This window comes from Gadus macrocephalus, chromosome 20 (assembly GCF_031168955.1).
Source record: "Gadus macrocephalus chromosome 20, ASM3116895v1".
NCBI classification, from domain to species: Eukaryota; Metazoa; Chordata; class Actinopteri; order Gadiformes; family Gadidae; genus Gadus; species Gadus macrocephalus.
The window spans coordinates 2092037-2117453 of NC_082401.1; the positions used below are offsets into that span (position 1 = coordinate 2092037).

The following is a 25417-nucleotide window of genomic DNA, read 5'->3' on the forward strand; positions in this document are numbered from 1 at the left end:
ATGTGGCCATGCTTTCTTAGTCTCTGGTGTGGGAATATGATCTCTGTTTGCCGGTATGAATTCTCTTGTACAGGTCACTGGCAGGGGAATAATCTTGTCCGAATACATTCCTCTTACTTGCAGACCAGTCAGTTTCCTACAGGACACAACAGTGTTTCTTGAAGCCATTGTTGAGAGCTTTAGTTGAACCGGTTCGTTCTTCGCATGGAGAGCCTTTGCAGTGTCCTTTGAGCGGTGGCCAGACTTCAGACAGCCAAAGCACAACCCTTTTTCCCGCACAAACGTGATTCGGTCGGAGACAGTTCCATCCATGAATTTATAACACTTGTGAAGACTGTGCCCTGTCCTTTCACAGAACACACAGCTTGTGGCAGCAGCCTTTTCGTCTGAATTTGTCACCAGTACCTTTGACAAACTGGCTGAAGCTTGTGTACCTGCGACTATGTTCTTCCTCTTCCATAACCTTTCTATTCCATCTTGAGCTCAGCCAGTCTGGAAGTTTAGCAAGCATTTTCTGATTCTCGTTGCAGTCATTGAGTATCTGAAGACCCTCAATCTGAGACATGGCGGCTTCACAGCTGCAGAGGAAATCAGAAAGTTCTCGGAGTTCTGAGCTTCCTTTGGCGCTTATCTTGGGCCATGAATCAAGCTTGTCTCTGAAAGCTTTGGCGATGAGAATGGATTGTCATATCTCTCTTCTAAGATGGTCCACGCTGCGTGATAGGCGGACTCTGTGCCCAGAAGGAAATTACTCTCTATGGCTCTTTTCGCAACTCCACCCACATACCTTCGCAGGTAATATATATTTTCTTCACCCAGTATGTTTTTCCGGTCAATCAGCGTCTTAAATGAAACCTTCCCATCGTTGAACCTGAGTGGATCGTGTGGTAGAAATTAGTGAGTATATTCTATGGTAAACCATGATTACTAAAGTTACTCAGCCTTTTCAGCCTTGGGTCATCTTGGCTAATGAGGTTGATCCATGCAGACCACTGAACTGGGCAGTTGATAACATGCTGTGACGAAGATTGACGGGCGGAAACCCCGTTGTGACTCCATTGTAAACAAAGAAATTCCTATACGTGTATAAGTGAGGCTGCAGCCCAATGTGGGGCCAGTGACTTTGCAAACCTACTCAGGCTGTTGTCGTTGTTGTTTTTCTGCACGATAAAGTCTTTTGTCAATTCTTGCTCCGGACCCCTCGATTTCTTTTGCACTCTCTCTCTTGAATTAGTCTAAGTGTTTTAAATCTCAGTTAATCTTCAATATATTGGCGTCACGAACAGGATTGGAAAGAGACAGCCCAACTGCCGGGCTGCAAGGCGGGGCGCGGACGAATCACACAACCAAGCGCACAAAATTATTCTCGGTAAGTTGGCTTACCACTAATTTAATGGTTGGTTGATCTGTTTTTGCCCCGTCTGAACGCTTGGTAAACGGGTAAAGTGTCTCTTCAGTCAAACGAACCTAAAGAGAGAGAGAGAGAGAGAGAGAGACGGGAGCTCCGGAAGAGATTGACGTGTGCGCGCACATAAGCCCTAGGCGCTGTGGTTCTAAATGACCAAGACGCTGTGTGGCTCCCTATTTTTGATACGAGTTGTTGTCATTTTAAGTTTTGAGGTTTTGGTCAAGTAGACCTATTATAAAGTCCTGTGGCTGTATTCTAGAGGATCGAATTAGTGGGAAAGTTCCAATAGGACAGTAACAGGTCCGCAGGTCGATTGAAGTGCCTGTTGGATGTTTGAGAGAATCACAGAGAGTTGAGTTGGAATTCATTGCTGTTGATGAATTCATTTTTTATTTTAGAGGTCTGCTTGGGATTTTGACTGGTGAATTTCTAGTTCCGATGTTGGCATTTTTGAGAAAGCAGATTCTCGCACTTTTGAATAGATAAGTTTCTTGTCTGTTGGAATTCATTGCCGTTGATGAATTCATTTTTATTTTAGAGGTCTGCTTGGGATGTTGACTGGTGAATTTCTAGTTCCGATGTTGGCATTTTTGAGAAAGCAGATTCTCGCACTTTTGAATAGATAAGTTTCTTGCCTGTTGGAATTCATTGCCGTTGATGAATTCATTTTTATTTTAGAGGTCTGCTTGGGATGTTGACTGGTGAATTTCTAGTTCCGATGTTGGCATTTTTGAGAAAGCAGATTCTCGCACTTTTGAATAGATACGTTTCTTGTCTGTTGGAATTCATTGCCGTTGATGAATTCATTTTTATTTTAGAGGTTTGCTTGGGATGTCGACTGGTGAATTTCTAGTTCCGATGTTGGCATTTTTGAGAAAGCAGATTCTCGCACTTTTGAATAGATACGTTTCTTGTCTGTTGGAATTCATTGCCGTTGATGAATTCATTTTTATTTTAGAGGTTTGCTTGGGATGTCGACTGGTGAATTTCTAGTTCCGATGTTGGAATTTTTGAGAAAGCAGATTCTCGCACTTTTGAATAGATAAGGTTCTTGGTTGGAGTACCGTTTGAGTTGGTATTTTGAGGAGTCTCTTGTTTGTTCGTGATCTGGTCGAGTGTGTATGTGATTAGCCATTATTTTGAAGGAATAGACTAGTTGTGAGAAGCATCGTTTGTATGAGTTCATTTAAACTGCAGATATTGGATCTGGAGGTGGGGCCAGTCTTTAATTCTGATCTTGGTGCTTTGTGGCAATCATTCTTGTTTGAAGTTCTGATTGATTCATTATACATCCGACCGTTCATGTGATTAACCAAAAGGCCAGTTTCTTCACTCGGTCAACCTTTTATTTGTAATTAATTACAAACAATTCAGACATTTTTTAATATAAGATAAAGAAATTGTATGAACCGGCTTATTGTCTGTATTTAAGTCGTGTTAGGATTAAGTCCTAACACCTAAGGTTTTTACGACCCGGTTCATTTTTTTTGTTGTTGATTCTGTCATAAATAAATTAGGCGAACAGAGAATAGTTAATTTGTTTGAAGTAGTTGATAATCATAAATGAATTAGACGGATAGAGAATAGTTAATTTGTTGAAGTACTGAATAAATGTGTAAATCTTCTTTGGCTTAAACATTAAGCTGACCCTAACTGCACGTGCACGAGCAAACACACAGGGGACGAGCAGGAGCCTGCAAGGCAGGGTTGAGAATTGATAGCAGTAAAGGGTGGGGGCCACATTCCAACCTTCGGGAGGGAGACGAGCGCTTGGGAAGAGTTCACATTTGTAGCTTAGAGATAGTAAAGTATAGAAAATAACTAGTAGAATAAACTCAAATAAATTGTATTAATAAATAGTGTACTTCAGAATAGATAAATAAAGTAATAAAGTAATAATTAAAAATGGCACCAACAGCGGTAGAGATTTTGAGTAGAGACCGTCTATTGCTCAAAGGTGAGATGAAAAAGATCTCTGAGAATTGGGAAGAAAGGACAGAAGCAGCAGGTACTATATGGCCCATGGGAGGGACTTTTGATCCAATAATGTATCGAGACATGGAGGTAGTAATAAGGAATTACATAGATAACAGAAGTGGAAAAACGGCCTTAGCGAAGAAAGACAGGGAAAGGTTAGTGCTAGCTTTGTTCGAAAAGGAGGGAGAGAGGTGGCGCGCAATACGAGTGGCCAGAAAAATAATCACAAGGGAAGAGTGTAACAATGCTGACATTTGTTGTAGTGAGTGAGTGAGTGAGTGAGTGAGTGAGTGAGTGAGTGAGTGAGTGAGTGAGTGAGTGAGTGAGTGAGTGAGTGAGTGAGAAAGAGTTAGCATTGAGTTAAGTTAGAGGGGACAGATGAAGTGATTTGTGAAGAGTGAGACAGAGAAGAGGAAGAGTGTGTGGATTAGGCAACGAGAAGTGACGATGAGATTGGAGAAGGCTTTCCGGTTAGAATTTTCTTTGGGGAGATTCATATCTTTCGATGGCCTTTTTAAGATTAATAAATCTAGTTTTGGAGAGTGTCCAAAAAACGAATAAACCAGAAAGGAAAGGAAAGGATTACTGAAAGTGAAAATGGTTATGGAGATTTGTGAAAGCAAAGGAAGTAGATAAAGAGAGGTAAAGAAAGTTAGAGAGAAGGAACGTAAGTAATGAAAAAACCCGCAGGTGGGGGCTGGACAGAGAGACAACAGAGAGAAAGAGATTGAATTTGCATTATGCCTAATACATTATTTGTGCGTTTGGATGTACTCTGTAATTGGTTCCTGTATGTAACCCATGTCCACTGTTTTAGAAAAAAAACCTAGAACCACCACTGGGATTGGTGATTCTGTGGCTCTTGGAGACTCTCCATCGCGTCGGAATATCATGTGGTATATATATCATTACATCTTGGTACACAGAGCACTGGTGAGACAACAGGTTGGATCAGAGGGAGAAGGTGTTTGGAGAAGGGAGTGGAATGTATAGAAATCAAAAAGGGCGGATGTGGACCGACCCGGAGGTAATAAATCAGCGGAGAGGTGGCTGGGGTCGTTTAGCTCAGGAGGTAGAGCAGTTGTCTAGTAACGAAAGGGTTGCTGGTTCGATCCCCATCTCTCCTATCTGAGTGTTGCTGTGTCCCTGAGCAAGTTACATGGTGATTACAGGATTTAGGAATAATTATTTAGACTCCAAAACATGAGCAATTAGCGTTAAAAAATTGTCTGCACACCACACTCCACAGGAGTCAATGGGTTCAATGGCGCCAGGGTAAAGTGACTCATCAAAAGAGGAGCAGACCCAACCCATGGACTCTGCGTGGATAGGTGGATGTTATTTTGGTGCTTGGACCTGACGAGGTCTAGGTGCCAAGATAACAACACAAATAAAATATTTCCCTCGAGATTATGATAAGTAATAGACAATTTATTAAAAGTGATCTTATAATTTAGAAAAAACAATCGGCAATACTTAAAAATTAGACCAGATAAGTATGATAAAACGTTATCCAAATTTCTAATTTAGGTTATCCACAATGACATGTCATACAAAATAAATAAGTAAAATAAAATAAGAAAGGATGCGCATGTGAGCCTGTTCTCGTGTGTGTGTCAGGGCTGCCGAGGTAGGGGAGAATCCTCTCCTACTCCGAGTGATGGAGTACACAAGGGGATACACAAGCACACTTCATATAAAACAATATGGTTAATTAGTAAATAGAAACAATGTATCAATTCAGTGTTGAATAAACTAGTTAAGATCAACATAGAGGGTTTGAGTTTGGTATAGTAGTGAATCAGAATATGGAAAACATTAAATGCAAGCAATAGGTAGAATAAAAGGTTTAATTAGGTCGTCCAATTTAAATAGATAGTGAAGGGCAATCGGGTAGGATTATGAAGAGAATTATGATTTTGAGTAATGGTTAAGACAAAAGTGAGTCGCGCAATATTGAAAATGTTTTAATATTGTGATTTTTGTTTTCTTTCACATCTCCCTAGTAAAGGACAGTAGGTGGGTTGACGCCACATCTGCTGGGAAGGAGTCATACGTGCTATGTTGTCAAATTGGATTCGGAAGTAGTGGGTTTACCTTCAAATGCCACTAATACTGCTGCAACACTTTAATAATTTTAACTCTGTTAAATTATCTTTTGTTTTATAGTCGCCCTGATTTGAATTCATTACGCACACATATGGCTGCATAAGGCAGATGCGGCTGATGACTCTGTCTCCATCCCTCCACTTTGCGATCTATACCACCATATAGGTGGGGATTGATCGTATCCCAGGTACGGCATCCTGCAATAAGCCAGTATGGAAGGCTGGTTAGCCAACGACGGGTAAGATCCCACCTTGAAGCCCGGGACAACCTAAATCAGGGACAGTCACGATTACTTGGCAGAGTCACTGTGAGCACTGGCTCACTTGATCATGGAGTGACGGACTGCAACCATCATGGGAAAAGCCGGCTGATGAAAGGTGGAGGGGGAACAGGAGTCAGATATGTCAGCTATGGCAGCAGAAGTGGTCTTGGAACGGGGCATGTCGCGTTTTTATTTTATTTTATTTTTCCTTTGTGGTATAGAAGGCCACTAATGCATGTACGTTTTTTCGGTTTAATGCATGACTTTGGAACAGCGTGGTTTCAGGCAGCTGATGGTAAACCCACCCATATGGGGTTTAGGATTTGGACATACTGGTTTCGATTTCCCTTCCCAAAAGATTGGTTTCAGTTTGCTGATGCTTAAGGTTACACGTTTCGACGTTGGTTGCACCAACGACGTTCTTAGATTTGCTTATCATTTACTGCGCATGGCTTTGACCATTGCGCAAGGGGGGAGGTATTGAGGAGAATTAGAAAAAAAATTGAAAACAAGGTTTTTCTTCACCAAACTTGCAAACAATGATTAACATCCAGCTAAATGAGTGTGAAATATTTGAAAAAACAGTGTTCAACAGATGGGTAGAAGCAGTCCCATCAGAAGACCAAAGTGCGGTTACAGTAATTAAGGTTCTGACTAGAGAAGTCATGCCAAGGTTTGGAATTCCGTCACAAATTAGCTCAGGCAATAGGGCAGCGTTTATTCAGAAAACACTCAAACAAGTGATTTAACATCTGCATGTCAAACAAAGATTAGGCTGTGTCTACATTCCTCAAACCACAAGGTATGGTGGAGAGAGGAATCGGACGCTTAAGACAAAGATTAACAAAATAAAATTAGAGTACTAACTTAAAGGACTAATGCACTACGACTGACACTAATGAGTTATCGCATGAAAACTAACAGAACGACGCATCTAACCCCGCATGAAATGCTTACGGGTCGACCCATGCCTTCGCCTGTCATTCGAGGGCCTCACAAAGGACCTCCATTGGAACAATTGGAAACTGAATTAAGACGCTATATGGGACAACTAACTGGCATACACAGGCTTATTTTTAACAGGAGAAAGACAGAGTTCCAGAGTTGGAGAAGGAGACACCAAGGGGGGTGGAGCCAGGTGACCACGTGTATCTCAGAGTCTTCAGGAGAAAGTGGAACAAACGAACCCAGGAGAGAAGGACCATACAAAGTCACCAACGCAACACCAACAGCCATCCAAGTGGAAGGAAGTGCCACGTGGTATCATCTCAACCACTGCACAAAAGCTGCTCAACCCAAAACCAGAGACCACCGTGAGGAGGAGCCAGACGCAGACACACGTGGGGCTGACCAGCTGCCCCAGGACCAGATCCAGTCGAGCCAAGAGATACAGCAGCATGGTGATGCTGAAAACGGGGAGCCTGTTTCTGATCCTTTACGGGTTGTGCCAGATTCCGCTGGCACAAGCACAGACCCCGAGGAAGGATGAAACCACGGGGGCAACACAAACCTGGAAGGGCCAGGAATTAGGGGGTGGTAGGCCTACTGAAGAAAGCCCGAGAGGAACACAGGATAATCCGGCCCAAAATCATTCAGGACTGGTTGACAACAAAAGGAAAATAGTCTTGTATGCTCAGATACCACCGCAAGACCAAATCAATTACTTTGTGTATACTGTTATGTCGGATGACGAACACCTATGTGCATTAACCCTCCGCCAGAATTATGAACATGCACATAGGAAAGATCGGTGTAAATTACATATCCAATTTGATTCAATGAAATGGTGTCTAAAAGTAACGTCAGGAAGAACATGGGACTACAACGGAAATTATCAATTGAACGTGAGAGAATTCATATTTTTTAAAGCAGTGTCAGACAGAACGTTTAATTTTACATTAGAAGCAGAAGATCCTTGTGTAATCAAAAATCAACCGGGTAAGGTAGTTGAGATTGATCAAAGCAATCCACTAAAATCTTCAGATAATGATAAAGTAAATATAACCACTGCCACTGATAAAGTAGATCAACCTCCGGTTAAAGATAATGGGATAAATTCGTTGGTAACCGCTAAGAGTTTAAATTCAATTCTAGATGCAAGTAAAACTAATGAAACTTCTGATATCAGAGGTTTAGCACAACCTTCAGTCACTAATGTAACTTCTATTAGAGAGGAAACAACAATATTAGTAATCACAAATGTAACTTCTATTGGAGAGGCAACCACTAACGTAACTCCAGTTAGAGAAATGACAACAGTCATGGGTGATCTAATAATAAAACTAACAACGAATGGTACAGCAGCGACTGCTCAGGGTGAAGTAATACAGACAACAGTACTATCAAAAGTAGAGGTGACCACAATGGTAATGTCTAAAGAGAATAATATAGAAACACTGGCAACTGCAATAACAATGGCAAATTCAGAAACTATGGCGACAAGGATCTTTACATCAACATCCATGTCTCTTGAAGAGACTCTTGTAGAACGAACAACTATTCAGGAGGGTAAAAAAACTAGAAGCATTGGTCGCCGCTCTACAGCGACCCTAAAACCGTATAAACCTGATCCCAGTGGGCGCATCAGGGATAGAACCTCTGACCAGTTGTTCCGACAAGCTAAAGCAAATAGGTGGTATAAGTGGGTCGAATTTACGGGAAAGCAAATAGAGGCAGACAGCTGTTATTTGTGTAGCAAAAATCGTCAGGATGCAATGTATGTCGTGAATACTAAATATGATTTTGAATTTTGCTTAGAAGAACGGACACAGCAGGAGTATGATACAGAGGTCAATTTAAATAGAACACGAACAGAATGTATTCCATATCAGAAAAAGTATGTTATATGTTCAATGAAATGTTTTCTGCTGTTAGGATCGAGTCAACATAACAAATATCTTGAAGATAAATATGACGGAATGCCATGGAATGTAATCATGAAAAGATGCCGAGAATTTGATATAACTCTATCACAAGAAATAGGCGAAGTAACACGACCAACACAAACCAATTTTCAAATTGAAGAAGGATTAGAATGCTTTCAAAATGACGAAGGAAACGAAAATGCCAGCGATGTAGGTAGTATACCAGAGGAACAATGTAACATAATTTGGAATGTCACGCTATTCGATATAGACGGGAAACAAATGTTATATCAGCCACCTGCGATTAAAAATGTTCAGCTTTTACCAGGCTCTCAGCAGAAGTCTAGAGAGAACTACATGTCAATACTGTGGAGTGATGGAGCATTCGTGAGCCAGGACAGAGTGGTGGCAGATCAGTTTTGGCTTTGCGGAAACAACATTCTTCGTCCTATACTTGCTAAAATGTGGAGAGGACGATGCGCGAAAGTCCAAGTGGTTACGGAAATTGCAATACTACCATCAATAAAAGATGTAGTCGATAACTTAGAAACAGATAACCTAAATAGGCGGAAGAGGGCATACGAGGTAGACGAGAACATACAAATTGATAAAATAGGACAACCCAGGGGAATACCCGATAAATTTAAGGCACGAAGTGAAGTAGCAGCGGGATTTGAGGCACTACTGCCAGCAATCGGAATTGCTAAAAATGCGGAATGGATCAATTATATCTTTTACAACCAACAGAGGTTCATTAACTACACAGATGATGCATTATCTGCATTGGGCGAACAGCTGACAGCCACAAGCGCTGTGGCTTGGCAGAACAGACAGGCTTTAGATTCGCTTTTAGCAGAAAGGGGGGGAGTTTGTGATCTTATTGGTGAAATGTGTTGTACCTTCATTCCAAATAATACTGCCCCAGATGGATCATTTACACTTGCAATGAACAATTTAAAACGTTTAAGAAAAGAGTTAAAGGAAAACGCAGGCCATGATCAGTGAATGTTTGGATGGCTTGAAACAAGGTTTGGCATGTGGGGAATGATGTTCGCTAAGATAGGTGTAGTGCTCCTAATAGTACTAACAGCAATAGGTCTTATCTTCTGCTGCTGCATTCCCATAGTCAGATCCGTAATAGCATCCAGGCTTTCTAAGGAGATGGCCCTCATGGTGTCTGGCATAGAGGAGTCGGGGGAGTGGGAGAGGATACTCTATGGGGAAATAGATTGGAGTGATACTAGAAAGGAGACCGGAATGTGAGAATCAGACATTAGAAGGAGGTCCTATTTTCTTAACTGGTGACCTCTTCATGGGCACCACTACCATTTCAGACAGTGTGAACAGATGGACATTGGACTAATGGGTTCCAGAGTATGGTGGCTGCGAACAGGAGCAACTGCGGTGCCCTAACCCCCCACGTTATATAGTATACCAGTACATGATGATAAATCAGAGCTATCCAAATCCATGCAAGCTTGTTAACAATTTTAGTTTCTAATTTCTATTATTTACTTATTTTTTGAAATGTCATTTTTTGAGTTTCATATTTTTATGTCATATATTCTGAAATGCTAATTTTCAATGCATGCTGAAAATACTGTGTTATGTGTGAATTCTAGTTAGACATGGCAGTTGATAACATGCTGTGACGAAGATTGACGGGCGGAAACCCCGTTGTGACTCCATTGTAAACAAAGAAATTCCTATACGTGTATAAGTGAGGCTGCAGCCCAATGTGGGGCCAGTGACTTTGCAAACCTACTCAGGCTGTTGTCGTTGTTGTTTTTCTGCACGATAGAGTCTTTTGTCAATTCTTGCTCCGGACCCCTCGATTTCTTTTGCACTCTCTCTCTTGAATTAGTCTAAGTGTTTTAAATCTCAGTTAATCTTCAATAATCGCCGTTGAACGTTGATGGTTCAGGTATAGGGAGACGACTCACGCTGATGGCGTCTGCGAACACTTTTATGAGGGCTGCTGTGGTATCTTCTTGGTTCAGAAGTGGCATAGCTTGTGGTTGAGGGTGAGACTTTGCAGGTTACTTTCCTGTTTGACCTCCTTCTTTTCCTCTTTCAAGGGGACATGTTGATGGAGCAGTTCCACATCTTCATCTGAGCCTTCATTCTGCTCATATACTTGCTGTCGTGCCTTGGCAGCCTTTAGCTTCTTTAAAGTATCCATTCGCTCTATTTGCCTGCGCTTGGCCTCTAGAACCCTCTTCCTCTCTGATTCCTCAGCCTCGAGAGCCCTCTTCCTCTCTGATTCTTCAACCTCGAGAACCCTCTTCCTCTCCGATTCTTCAACCTCGGGTTTTTCAAGTTCCTCGTTATGTCTTTCCTTTTCGAGCAGAACTTGAAATTCGGCTTCATTGGCAGCAGCTTCAGCAGCGGCGTATTGCCTGTGTGAAGAAGACTGATTTGAATGTCTGGACATGATTTTTGAGCTGCTTTGAGAGCATTGTGCAGAGAACTTCGAGAACTTGGTGGAGTGAGATTTAATGCTTATCTTATCTGAGGCTGCAGACTTGCTCACAGATCCTGTCTCTGTAACACCTTGTTCTTCTTCCACTTGACATTCACCCTTTTCAGGTTTTGGATAACCTCTTGCAGTTTTGATTATCTTCTTCGTTACTGCTTCACAGGTGTCTACTCTGCGACGTGTGTCATGGTCTGGAATGTCGATGTGTCTTAGGGTGCACTCGCACTAGGCCATCGTGGCCGTTTTCACACCTAACCGAGCTCAAATCTGCCAGTGTGAGTGTGGCCAGTCTGGCCAGGCCAGGCCAATTTGGCCACTTGGGAGAGGTGTGCTGCTACGGTACGGGCCGCTACGGTACAGATGCTAATGAGCCGACACGCGCACGGCTACGCAACCTGAGCTGGATGACGTATAGTCCATGCGACGACCATGGACATAATAAAGGCGACGAGCCTTCTTTCCCATTGAACGGTAAACATGGCGTCAAGCGATGTTTACGCTTGTTTGCGTACTCGAAAGAATCAGCAGTGAGAGTGGTCTCTATCTGAGAACGGCTCCAAATAAGCATCAGACTCAGCAAAGTGTGAACTGTGTTCTCTGTGTTGTTGTCCATTGTTGTTAAAACTCTGACTGGCGGCAGACTTTATTATGGTCCATGCAGCGCTTGGGGATGACGTGTTACTTACGACGTGATGACGTATGTACAAGAGCCTACCGTGGCCAGGCCACAGTTGTGACGGCCAGATGGCCTAGTGTGAGTGCAGGCCAGAGAAAAATGGGGCCAGTTGAGCACGGTTAGGTGTGAAAACGGCCACGGCCAGATGGCCTAGTGTGAGTGCACCCTTAGCTCTTCATAAACACCATTAAGATTCTTTGAAGCATTGCTGACCTTAGTGATGTGTTCATGCAGCAGGTCGTTTGAGCATTGACCACTCAGCGTACCTTTGGCGTCTTTAATGATAGTCTTCCACTTCTCGTAGCTCACGTTGAAACGATGTGCACCCTTTCTTACTTGCTCATCGTGCAGTTCTTGGCCCCTTTCCGTCAATTTACGAACTCTTTGGCCTCTTTGTGGCTCAGCTTCAATGCCTTTGGTTGTTCGTGGTTGTGCTTCAATTCAATTAAATTGTATTTGTATAGCCCTTAATCACCATTACAGTCTCAAAGGGCTTAACAGGCCAAATATTTGTGACACCCCCCTTTACCCATGCCCCCACACGGGCAAGAAAAAACTCCCTTGAATCAGCAAGGAAGAAATCTTGAGAAGAAACGCAGTGTAGGGGAGCCCATCTTCCAGGGATGGTCAGGAGTGCAATGGGTGCCACAATTGACATACAGGTAAATACATGCACATCATATTAAAATGGTGATGGGGTTCTGGCCGGTTATGGTAGTCTTCACTTCGCATCTGTCATTTTCACACTCCAAATGCAAGATTATAGAGGTGCGTTTTGAGCTTTCCTTTGAATAGCTCCACAGAGTCAGCTTCCCTGATCACTGATGGCAGCCTATTCCATAGGAAGGGGGCTCGATAGGCAAACGCTCTCTGTCCAGCCGATTTCTTTTTAACCTTCGGCAATGAAAGAAGGCCCGCTCCCGAAGACCGGAGGGACCGAGAAGGACTATAAGGAATAATCAGGTCCTTCAGGTAGGATGGAGATAATCCATGCAAGGCTTTATAGGTTAGCAATAGCACCTTAAAGTCTGATCTGAAAGTTATTGGTAGCCAATGTAAAGAGGCGAGAATAGGTGTAATATGATCAAACTTTCTCGTTCTGGTCAGCAGTCTAGCTGCCGCATTGTGTACCAGCTGTAGACTTTTTGTGGTAGATCCCGAGAACAGTGCATTGCAATAGTCCAGTCTTGACGAAACAAATGCATGAATCAGTGTCTCTGCATCCACTGCAGATAACATTGGTCTGATTCTTGCAATGTTTCTCAGATGGAAAAAGGCAATTCTAGTTATACTTCTTATATGTTGGTCAAAGCATAATTGAGGGTCAAACAGGACACCAAGATTTTTGACGGACGCACTCTGTGGGATGGCGAAGCCATCCAACCACAGAGAGACATTTACAGTGCTTTGATTCTGCACCCTCATGAAACACAAATTGGGTTCTATCTGTGAGGTACGATTCAAGCCAACCAAGAGCCGTACCCCCGAAACCAACATAGTGCTCAAGACGGTGTAGAAGAGTGCTGTGGTCGATCGTATCAAACGCAGCGCTCAGATCCAAAAGCACAAGCATTGTGCTTGTATTTTTATCCAAAGCTAAAAGGATGTCATTTACAACTCTTGTAATAGCAGTTTCAGTTGAGTGGAAATTCTTGAACCCCGACTGGAAAGGTTCAAAGAGATTGTTCCTCGTCAGATAATCAACGATTTGCTTTGCTACAATCCTTTCCTGTACCTTGGACAGGAAGGGCAGATTCGATATAGGCCGATAGTTCCTGACTAATTCAGGATCTAGGCCAGGCTTTTTGAGTAGCGGTTTTAACACCGCAGCCTTGAAATTGGAGGGAACAATTCCTGTTGAAAATGAAAGATTCATAAGCGAGAGGATTGCAGGCCCCACCGTTGGAAGAAGTTCCTTAAGAACCCTGGAAGGGAGAGGATCCAACATACAAGTTGTTGGCTTTGATGCCTTTATTACCCTCTCAAGTTCCACCAAAGGAATTGCCTTGAACTCCAAAAGAGTTGCGTCAGAGTTCACCATCCTACTTGGCAGGATGTGTAGGATTAGCCGCACGGCAAGCATCAATTTCCTCTCTAATTGATTGAATCTTATTCTCAAAGAAATCCATGAATTCACCTGCCACGATCGATGAGCCTACGGTCTGAGTTTGTTTCTGAGTGAGACTCCTCACCGTGTCAAAAAGAAACGTAGGATTGTTTCTATTCAAATTGATGATACTGGAAAAGTAGGCATTCCTGGCAATAGTCAGCGCACCCTTATAGGTGAGCAGACTGTTATGCCATGCAAGATGAAAGACCTCAAGTTTAGTCGAGCGCCATTTGCGTTCAAGGATCCTGCAGTTTCGCTTCAAAATGCGCGTTTCTGCATTAAACCAGGGGGCTGGTTTTTTCAATGTTCGTTTTTCAGTTACGTTCGGAGCAACTGAATCAATGGCAACAGACAAGGCAATGTTGAGGTCATCAGTAAGGCACTCCACAGAACCACTATAGTTACAGAGAGGTGCAAGTGAACCAGATAACTTATCTGCCATAGCTGTAATGGTTGCAGGTGTGATGCGGCGACAGCTGAAAGTAGCTTGCTGATCGTCGCAGGGGCAGGATACCACCACCTGGAAAGTGAGCAAAAAGTGGTCTGATAAAGCTGAGGTGTAGGAAGAGACAACTAGCTGTGAAATGTCTACACTGCGGGTCAGAACGAGATCCAGCGGGTTTCCACCGATGTGGGTTGGGTGCTGGACGAGCTGTTTGAAGCCAAGCGTATCTGTAATGGACAGAAAAGCCCTTGCGAGGGCATCAGACGGGTTATTCACATGAATGTTGAAATCCCCAATAAGCAAAATATTGTCTGAGTATGTAGCTAGATCAGCTGCAAAGTCAGAAAACTCATCAACAAAAACTGAATACGGTCCTGGGGGACGGTATACTACAGCTAAAACGAAAGAGTCTGGAACTCGTTTCGCTTCTCGGGGAGCTGAGGTGCAGAGCGCTAGCACCTCAAAGGATCTGAAAATATATCTATTCTTTGGCTTTAAATTAATCTTAGAATTAGATATCAGGGCTACTCCACCACCTTTCTTAACTTCTCTAGATACTTGGGTGCTAACGTAATGGGGTGGAGTAGCTTCGTTTAGGGCTAGAAACTCATCTGGTTTTAACCAGGTTTCACAAAGCCCCAGTATGTCGATCTTTTTATCAATAATTAGATCATGGACCAAGAGCGCCTTCGATGAAAGCGACCTTATGTTCATGAACCCTATTCTGAGTGCTTCCTTTTTAATATTTTCAGAGGGAGTCCGGTTAACACTCAGCTCTGAAGCGGTCAAGGGGATGCCGCGGTTTCGACATACTGATTGCGGCCCTCGCCTGCGGGTTTTACACCTCGAGACAGCGCGAGGCCGCACCACCGTACATATAGGTACAGCGTTATTTTCAGAGGGAGTCTGGTTAACACTCAGCTCTGAGGCGATCAATGGGATCGCGAGAATTCGACATACTGGTCGCGGCCCTCGCCTGCGGGTTTTACACCTCGAGACAGTGCGAGGCCGCACCACCGTACATATAGGTACAGTGTTAATTTCAGGGGGAGTCCGGTTAGTTGTTAGTATTTGATTTGACGTGCGGTTTATCATGCGATTTGCCATGCGATTTTGCACGCCTGTACTAGGTACAGCGTTAATTTCAGAGGGAGTGCGGTTAACACTCAGCTCTGTCATGCGATTTAACATGCGATTTACCATGCGATTTTGCACGACCGTACATATAGGTACAGCGTTAATTTCAGAGGGAGTGCGGTTAACACTCTGCTCTGTCATGCGATTTACCATGCGATTTGACATGCAGTTTTGCACCACCGTACATATAGGTACAGCGTTAATTGCAGAGGGAGTCCGGTTAACACTCAGCTCTGAAACAATTGGTGCAATAGATCCTGGTTCAGCTAACCCATCTGCTGTTCTAGACTCTGTTCTAGACTCTGCAACGTAGACTATCATGTTGCTAGCAGGTTTGCTAAACTCCTGCAGCCCAGCGTGCTGTGAGTGGATGAGTCACGCCTGACTAAGACATCTATCTATGTTTTTTGACATAATTGAGGCGCCTAACCCAGTAGGGTGTAGGCCGTCTCTCATGAGCACACCAGGGCGACCCCACAGGGAGGGCCAGTTATCTATGAAACCAAAGCCCTGCTCTGAGCTATATAGGGCCAGCCAGCGATTTAGAGACAATAATCGACTATAACGCTCATCATTACCCTTATCGGGCAGAGGGCCAGAGAGAATTAATCGATGCCGACACATCTTTCTGGCGAAGTCACAAAGCCTAGCTATGTTGCTTTTTGTGACCTCAGTTTGTCTTGTCCTAGCATCGTTGGTGCCGACATGGACTACAATGTTGTCGAAACTAGTGTCGGTGCTTCTGTGCAGTGCTGCTTCATGTCATCCTCACTGGCACCTTCTTCGTCACTTTCAGGGGCTCGCTCAAACTCTGACATATTACTTGGGTTACTTTAGTTTGGTTTGAATTCAATATTATTGTTAGCTTAGTAATTAACTCAGTAGTAAAGTTAAGTTCAGAGTAGCTAAACGATATTTTTTGAGGTATGTGTTTACAGCTATATTTAACCTAAATCACTCACATATAATATAACAAATAAAGATATTGCCTCTTGCAAAGGTAAGCTACAGATACATTAAACACTTGTTAAGTAACAGCAATACACATTTAAATTCACAGTAATACAGTCGTCTCTTAATTTAGTGTTATTGGTTTAACAGGTTAGCAAATTGACAGTGTAACCACCAATATACACAATCTCAATAAACGCAATGTGAGTATCAATGCACTTCAATTAAATAAAATAGGAAAGGGTAAGTAAACATCAACTTGTTATATGAAAATGAAAATAAAGTTTCAGTCTCTTGTACACTTAAGGTCCTTTGGTTTAAATAAACTGTTATGAAAAATGCACAGAATTATCTCAGTCTCTTGTGCAGAACACCTTAGTGCACACTAGCTGCAGCAAGGTTCACGCTAAGGGCACCTTAACCATCATGTGAGCTTGCTCTTCTTGCGTTGCTGCGTTGACGTGGTAGAAGATACACATGCGACATGGAGATGGCCACTGCTGCTGCCGTCTGGTTGCGTCTTCCTCGGCTACTCATGCAGAGCAGTCGAGTTCTCACTGTAGCTTCCAAGTAGTACACGCGAGGCCAGAGGTCCTTGTTATGAACGGGGTTTTAATTCCAGGTCGAACCAACCCGTGAGAACTGGGTTTAAAAGAAAAAATAATTCAAATAAATAAAAACAATTGACAATATGCAAATCACGCACCAACCATGCAATGGAATGCAACACAATACGATCATTCACGTCCTTCATAGACATAAATAAAGATAAACATACTGCTAGCTACTAAGGAGGGAATTTCTTGTATACTTCTTCCGTGTCCTTTAGTTTTCTTCTCTTTAGCTTTTAACTTAAACTTACAGCTTATAGAACGTGCTGCTTCTTTGGCGCTATTGGGCAAGGTACGTCGCAAAAAGGGGTGGTGTAGGAAACATATGCTGGTGACAATTAGTTCCGCCCCAATGCCATTGTGCGGCAGTTACACTAGTGATCTAAATAAACTAGAACCCAGATTCGGGGCTTTAGCATGTATCTGGGGGATGGGACAGACGTACAGCAAAACAATCATGAAAACAAATGTGTTTGGTAGCGAGTACGCTAACACCCCGGCAAGCAAGCAAGCTAGAAACATACAGGGCTCACGACAAAACAGTTGAGCAAACACATTTTTACAGAGACTATCACCATCAAGAAGCCACAATACACAGTCCCTCCAGAAAAACGCGATTATGCGATCGCATAATTCAACGCATAATCAGCCTAAATCCGCATATTCATGCGGGCCCGCATTTTTTTCAAATATGCCGCACTTTCACCGCATAAATTGCCAATTTCAGTGAAACAAACAATTTCCCCCTGTTGCCATGGGAACGTTATGGAGTGATGTAATTACGCGATGTGAACGACACCAGTGTTGACACACTGGTGGCAGAGTCAACCATGCAAGGCGACAGCCAGCTCGTCAGGTCAAATTGTAAATTGTAGATTGTAAATATTCCCAGCACTGTCTGTGATGTAGTATGCTTGTTTATCATAGAAAGTAATAAGAAATGACTCTTTACATTAAGGTAGTAGCCTAGTGAGAACAGGGTGTTGGGGGAACCAAGTTCCTTAGCAAGTTCCCGCATATTTTGCAAGTTCCCGGAATTTCAGCGCATAAAATTGCATAAATATGCCGCATATTTCATCACATTTTTTAAGAAAACGTGCCGCATAATCAAGGATTTTTGGCCACATAAATCACCTCAAAAACGCAGCATTTTTCTGGAGGGACTGAATACAAAGAGAACAAAGTTAGTTCACCCAAGGGTACTTAAAAATTCTAGAGCAACACGGCCGTGGCAAGTCGGCATCCGTCTTCTGTTTCTTTCAGTTCACGCTATTCCTGGGAAGCTCGCCCAACGTTTACTCGTGTCTGGCCTCTCTGTCCGTCAGTCTCCCTTTTCTCTATCAGACATTGGGTTTCTCTGTCTCTTTTTAGTCGGCTGATCCATGATGAATGTAACAATCCCTTCGATACTTGTGTTTATATCGAGCCGGTTCTGTGTTTGGGGGTCTGTAGTGCCGTAAAGCAATTCGGTGCTTCGCGAGACACGAGACTCCCGCGTGAGCGGGCGGCGGGTCGCCAGCAGAAACTTGCATATTCCTTTTTCCGCCAACATGCGCTAGGGGTAGTGGAAGCAGCGACCAGTCGACCAATAAAGTGTTATAGAACCATAGATATATATATTAACTAGATGCCCTACGGCGGCGTCTCGAACGTCACCATAGGCCGCCATCTTACCACAGTAAAGCTTTCTGGTGGAATCTGTTGTAGCGGACGTAAGTCAGTGATCTGCACAAACGCTAATACTCTTACCTCGCTGAAATCTTGATGGATTTACAAACGGTTTGGTTTCTTACAAACGTTATTAACGTGTGTTACACCTTTCCTGTTCCTTGGCTCTCAGACCATAGTCGGGGGGCACAGAGAAGACGTTTCCTCCAGGGCCGATGTCCTTTCGGGGGTAACACCGAAAGGACTATAACCGGCAGTGGGTCTGTTTATAGGTCGGAAGACACGGGCACGGATTCTTGCCGTTTGGTACTTTATTTAACAGTACACGTAACTCGAAAAAACACAACTGGACTCTTTTAATTCCTCCTAGACTGACACTCGCTCAATCGCTCGTTCACTCATTCGTCGACTCATTCGCTGACGTCACTCACACACACACACACAGACATTCTCGCGCACACACATACGCCACTCTCGTAACACTACCCCCACTCTGGATGACAATCAAAACAGATTTTTCACTCCAGCACAATAATAAACACCAACATGTCCATACAGATATGCAGCCCCCATACACATTCAATCTAGTTGAAAGGATGCAGTATAACTAGTAGGCGTCGATTTAAGAGGAATGCCGATAAAGTGTAGCTTGTAGTGCAAAGGCAAGAATTTAACAGTGTGTTGCGTTTAGTGCACATATTACAGTTGAGCAGAACAAACCCTGAAAAGGCATTACAATACCCATCGCTCAGGCTAGGAGTAGAAGATATAATTAGCATTTTAAAGGATAATAGTGGTTCTCTGCAATTACTCAAAATATTAACAGAAAAATACACCAAATGCAGTTTACCCCATAGTGCATGCAACAACCATTACGTCAAGTTTTCTTTCTTTTTTTTAGTATAGAAAATAACAATTAGCTGGAAGAGCCTATAACAGTTGACTTTGTTTCAAACTGTTTTTTTTACCTTTAAGTTCTCTTCTTTTCTTTTTTTATATATATATTATATATTCTTTACCTAGAGAAATACAGAACATAAGCAATAAGCAACTTCTTATTATTTTTTTTAAACATTGTAAACATTGCCCTTAAAGTCTTGGAACTGCCCATGAACACGGGCGCTCAGTGAGCCGGGCGCTCAGTGAGCCACCCACTCACCAAACTGAGTCGGTGGTCTACGCCTGCGCTGGGGCCTTTGAGAACGAGGGCTCTGAGGGTGCTGCACCACCGCACCACCCCCACTGTCCTTATACTCCACAGGAACGGAGGAGTCAAGGTGAGTGGTGGAGTGGTGAAAAGCAGCAGCTACAGGGATGTCCACAGCTGGATCTGATGAGGGAAAGCTGGAGCTGTCATCAGCGTCGGAGAAGAGCTGGGGCAGACCCAGTAGAGTGTTAGCAGGATCTACGTCGTCTGGGGGTGACACCTACATTGGTGTCCAGCTCTGGGCTTGCTCCGGGGCCCAAGTATTGTCCAGTGGGTCCCGGCAGCGATAAGGCTTTAGCTGATCGTGGTGAACCACCTTTACTTTAGTCTTTGGCCCTTTCTGGATTCGATAAACCAGGTCGTCCAACTGACCCAGAACGAAGAATGGCCCTTCGTAAGATGGGAGGAACTTCCTCACTCTGTTCCTGATTTTTTTGTTCCTTTGATGAGGTACCACACAGCATCACCAACGTTGTAATGTGTGCAGCAACAGTTCTTGTCATATTGTCTCTTTGCACGTTCCACAGACTCTCCGAGAGCATCTCTGGTGATTTGGTACGCCAGCTCCAGTCGCTCTCGAAGGTGCTGGACATACTCAGGGGCTGAGGGAGCTGGTTCAGGGTCCGGCGGCAGGCCGGATACCAGGTCTACTGGCTCACTTACTTCCCGGCCAAACATTATGTAGTTCGGGGTGAAACCAGTTGAAATGTGCTTTGTTGCTCTGTAGGCCATGACAGCGTAGGGAATCATAAGGTCCCAATCCCAGTGGCAACGCTCGGCTGTCGTGGCCAGGATCTTTTGCAGAGTGGCATTAAACCTTTCAACTTGCCCATCGTCTCATTCAGTGGCCCCATAATATCCAAAGCGATGCGCTCCATAGGCGCTCCGACTCGAACAGTGCCCATGGGGGCTTGTGGTGTCTTCCGTGGCCTGGCTTTTGATGCGCAGCTGGTGCAGGTGTGACACCACAGGGCGACGTCCTCCCTCATTCTGTACCAGAAGTATCAGGTTTGCAGCCGAGGTACCGTGCGCTCTACACCAAAATGTCCGCCAACTTGTCCCTCATGCATCTGTCTCATGATGTCTGGCCGGAAGGTGCGGGGCAGCACTACTTGTGGATAGAATTGGGTATCGTCCAGGCAGTAGAAACGTCTAACACTCCATCTCTGATGTAGAGGCGTTTCCACTGGCTCCAATATGTCTTTGTGGCTGGGCTGCATGGTGAGACTGTTACCCATGCAGGACGTTCTCCGCCAACACATTCTCACTCCGAGCGCGTCGATTTCTGACGAACGGTCAGTGACTTTTGCTTCAGTTTCTGACGCAAAAGGGTACCCTTGCGCTGCTTTTTTAGACGCATGGGGTTTTCAACTAGTTACAATGTAACCCTTTGACGGGGGACCCGATGGCTGCACATAGAGACGCTATGAGCATTCATATCCCATTGGCTAACGGAGGACCTTGCGCTTCTTTTTTCGACGCAGGGGGTTTTCCACTCATTGCAATGTAATCCCTCCACGGCAATATATGAAGCTATGAGCATTCATTCCATTGGCTAACGGAAGAGCCGATGGCTGCACATAGAGACGCTATGAGCATTCATATCCCATTGGCTAACGGAGGACCTTGCGCTTCTTTTTTCGACGCAGGGGGTTTTCCACTCATTGCAATGTAATCCCTCCACGGCAATATATGAAGCTATGAGCATTCATTCCATTGGCTAACGGAAGAGCCGATGGCTGCACATAGAGACGCTATATGAGCATTCATCCCATTGGCTAACGGAGGACCTTGTGCTTCTTTTTTCGACGCAGGGGTTTTTCCAATCATTGCAATGTAATCCCTCCACGGCAATATATGAAGCTATAAGCATTCATCCCATTGGCTAACGGAAGAGCCGATGGCTGCACAATAACGGCGATTTTACAGTGACATCTGTGACATTCCTCAACACAACTACACCAACGTGTCCTTGTTAATTGCACAACATGTATGGGTTAAGGCTCTGGGCATCAGTTGTCCTGTTTGGTGCTTTGATTGAGAGAAACAATCGTTTTTTTGATCAGTGTTGGGTAGCCGAGCGTTGGGTTCCGTTGGGTTCCGAGCGCGTCGATTTCTGACGAACGGTCAGTGACTTTTGCTTCAGTTTCTGACGCAAAAGGGTACCCTTGCGCTGCTTTTTTCGACGCATGGGGTTTTCAGCAGCCATCGGGTCCCCCGTCAAAGGGTTATTGTAACTAGTTGAAAACCCCATGCGTCTAAAAATGCAGCGCATGGGTACCCTTTTGCGTCAGAAACTGAAGCAAAATCACTGACCGTTCGTCAGAAATCGACGCGCTCGGAACCCAACGGAACCCAACGCTCGGCTACCCAACACTGATCAAAAAAACGATTGTTTCTCTCAATCAAAGCACCAAACAGGACAACTGATGCCCAGAGCCTTAACCCATACATGTTGTGTAATTAACAAGGACACGTTGGTGTAGTTGTGTTGAGGAATGTCACAGATGTCACTGTAAAATCGCCGTTATTGTGCAGCCATCGGCTCTTCCGTTAGCCAATGGGATGAATGCTTATAGCTTCATATATTGCCGTGGAGGGATTACATTGCAATGATTGGAAAAACCCCTGCGTCGAAAAAAGAAGCACAAGGTCCTCCGTTAGCCAATGGGATGAATGCTCATATAGCGTCTCTATGTGCAGCCATCGGCTCTTCCGTTAGCCAATGGAATGAATGCTCATAGCTTCATATATTGCCGTGGAGGGATTACATTGCAATGAGTGGAAAACCCCCTGCGTCGAAAAAAGAAGCGCAAGGTCCTCCGTTAGCCAATGGGATATGAATGCTCATAGCGTCTCTATGTGCAGCCATCGGGTCCCCCGTCAAAGGGTTACATTGTAACTAGTTGAAAACCCCATGCGTCTAAAAAAGCAGCGCAAGGGTACCCTTTTGCGTCAGAAACTGAAGCAAAAGTCACTGACCGTTCGTCAGAAATCGACGCGCTCGGAGTGAGAATGTGTTGTCTCCGCTGGTTTCCAACCAGGTTCTGATGGGTGCAATGTCTGCGTTGTCTTCCTGGGCTTGTCGCAGCTCCTCCAGGGACCAACCACCAAACAGTTCATTTTCTTTTGACTTAGTCAGGTATATTTTCTCGGGGGACTTTAAGTTGTTAGAGTAGCTGGCAGGGCCTTGTCTACCCCCACTAGACTTGCTTCTGCGGGAGCTGGGTGTCTCTCTACCCCCACTGGACTCAGCATCGCCTGGTTGATGAGAGTCCAAATTGCACTGCACAGCCTGGTGACTGATGTTCAACTGAGGAGGAGATGGGCTGGGGAGCTTACAAGGACAGGACTGACGGCAGGGTCTCCGGGAGAGGCTGTCTGCGTTGCCGTGAAGCTGGCCAGGGCGATGGATGATCTTGTGTTCGCCAAGTCTCTCGAGCCACCTGGCGAGCTGACCCTCAGGCTCCTTCATCCTTGTTAGCCACCGAAGGCTGCTGTGGTCGGTGCGCACCGTGAAGCGCCGCCCTAGGAGATACTGGCGAAAGTGTGACGTAAAGTCGACCACGGCTAGCAGTTCTCGCCGTGTGGTACAGTAATTCTGTTCAGTTGTGGACAGCTTGCGGCTTCCATAGGCTAGCACACGTTCCACACCCTGCTGAACCTGAGAGAGAACAGCGCCGATACCGACGTCGCTGGCGTCTGTGTCTAGTATCATGTTGCCTTGGTCGAGTGGGTAGCCCAGGATTGGCGCGGTCGTTAGCAAGCCTTTGAGTTCATTAAATGCCGCCTGGCATTCCTCAGACCAACGAAACTGGGCATGTTTCTTGGTCAGGGCATGGAGAGGTTCTGCAATGGAAGCAAAGTCTTTAACGAACCGCCGATAGTAAGACGCAAGGCCCACAAAGCGACGGACATCTTGGAGTGACGTCGGTGTTGGCCAGTTCTGCACTTTCTGGACTTTGTTGGGGTCAGTGGCCACACCGCTCTCTGAAACGATGTGACCCAGGTAGGCTACTTGGCGGCGGAAGAGGCAGCACTTAGACGGTTTTAGTTTCAGTTTGGCCTGGTCGAGACGACTGAAAACCTGGCCCAGCCGCTGCAGCATCTGCGGAACGTCGCTGCCCAAAACGATGATGTCGTCCAGGTACACTAGGCAGGTCTTCCACTGCATGCCAGCCAGCACCCAGTCCATCCAGCGCTGGAATGTCGCCGGAGCATTACACAGTCCAAATGGCATGACATTCCATTCAAACAGTCCACTTTTGGTGCAGAATGCTGCTGCTTTGCGTGCTCTTGGGGTCAGTTCGACTTGCCAGTAGCCGGCCGCGAGGTCAAGGGTGCTGAACCACTTGGCATCAGAGAGGGTGTCCAGCGTGTCCTGGATGCGTGGCAGAGGATATGCATCTTTAATCGTGCAGTCATTCAGGCCTCTATAGTCTATGCAGAGGTGGTACGTCCCATCTTTTTTCTTTACCATCACTATGGGCGATGCCCAACTGCTGTTGCTGCGGCGGGCCAGCCCCGCCCCCAGGCTCTGTTGTATCTGTTGGTCAGCATCCTGTTGTTTCTCCAACGCCATCCGGCGTGGTGGTTGCTTGACTGGGAGGCCTGGCATGGTTACGATGTCATGCTGAACCAGGCTGGTCCTGCCGAGGTCAGTGGGTCCTGTGGAGAACACATTCTCATAGGTGCACAGCAGCTGAGCTAACCGCAGCTGCTCCTCGTGGTTAAGCTCAGTAGAGCTCTGGGCATAGAGCTCCTGTAGGTAATGGGGGACCGGAGGGCGGCTGCTGACAGTCTGTTCAGGCTGGTTGTGGGCAACCGCGTTTGCAGGCTGCAGAACCTTTACCGGCTGGAGTCCACGATGGCCCCCTTTTTAATGGTTACGGCACTGTTGCCTTAATTGAAGATGCGGAGGGGCATGGTCATCTGGGGCTGAACTTCCACTAAAACTCGGGCCACTAACAGTCTGGTTTTTCAGCAAAGCCTTTGGTGGGGCTCAGCAACAATCCCCCTCTCACTGGGTGCGCCTTTGGTTTGTTTTTGGAATCGAAATACGGCACCTCTTCTCCAAACAGCACAATCTGTTGTTCCCCAAAATCAAGACGTGCCTGGGCCTGGCTCAGGAAAGGATGGCCCAGGAGGGCCTCGTCACCAGCTATATCAGCAACCAGGAAGAGGACGCTCACCTGACGGTTGTTGATCTGGACAGGGATGTGAGCTTCGCCGAGCACGGGTATGTCACCAGGCCCAACACCGATCAGAGTCTCTACGATGGATGACTGAAGTGGAGGCCTGACATCTGGATGAATGGTGTTGTAATGACACAGAGGAAAAACACTTTTCCGAGCCCCACTGTCCAAAACAGTGCACACTTCTAGCTCATACACAATCATGTGAATGTTCATTTCTTGACCCTGGGCCTTAAGGTGAAGCACAGCTGACCTTGAGCTTTGAGGGGACATGGTTGAAGTTAGAGCCCTAGCTGCATTTCTTGGTGAGGGGCAATT

General features: G+C 45.0%; 1 long non-coding RNA gene across 1 annotated transcript; it reads left to right on the top strand.

The window, feature by feature from the left end:
* The first annotated feature begins 942 nt into the window (after window positions 1-942).
* LOC132448773 (uncharacterized) lies at window positions 943-2726 on the top strand. Its single transcript, XR_009523422.1, has 3 exons — window positions 943-1894; window positions 1947-2034; window positions 2087-2726. It is a non-coding gene; the product is annotated as an uncharacterized LOC132448773 (long non-coding RNA).
* The last annotated feature ends 22691 nt before the right edge of the window (window positions 2727-25417 follow it).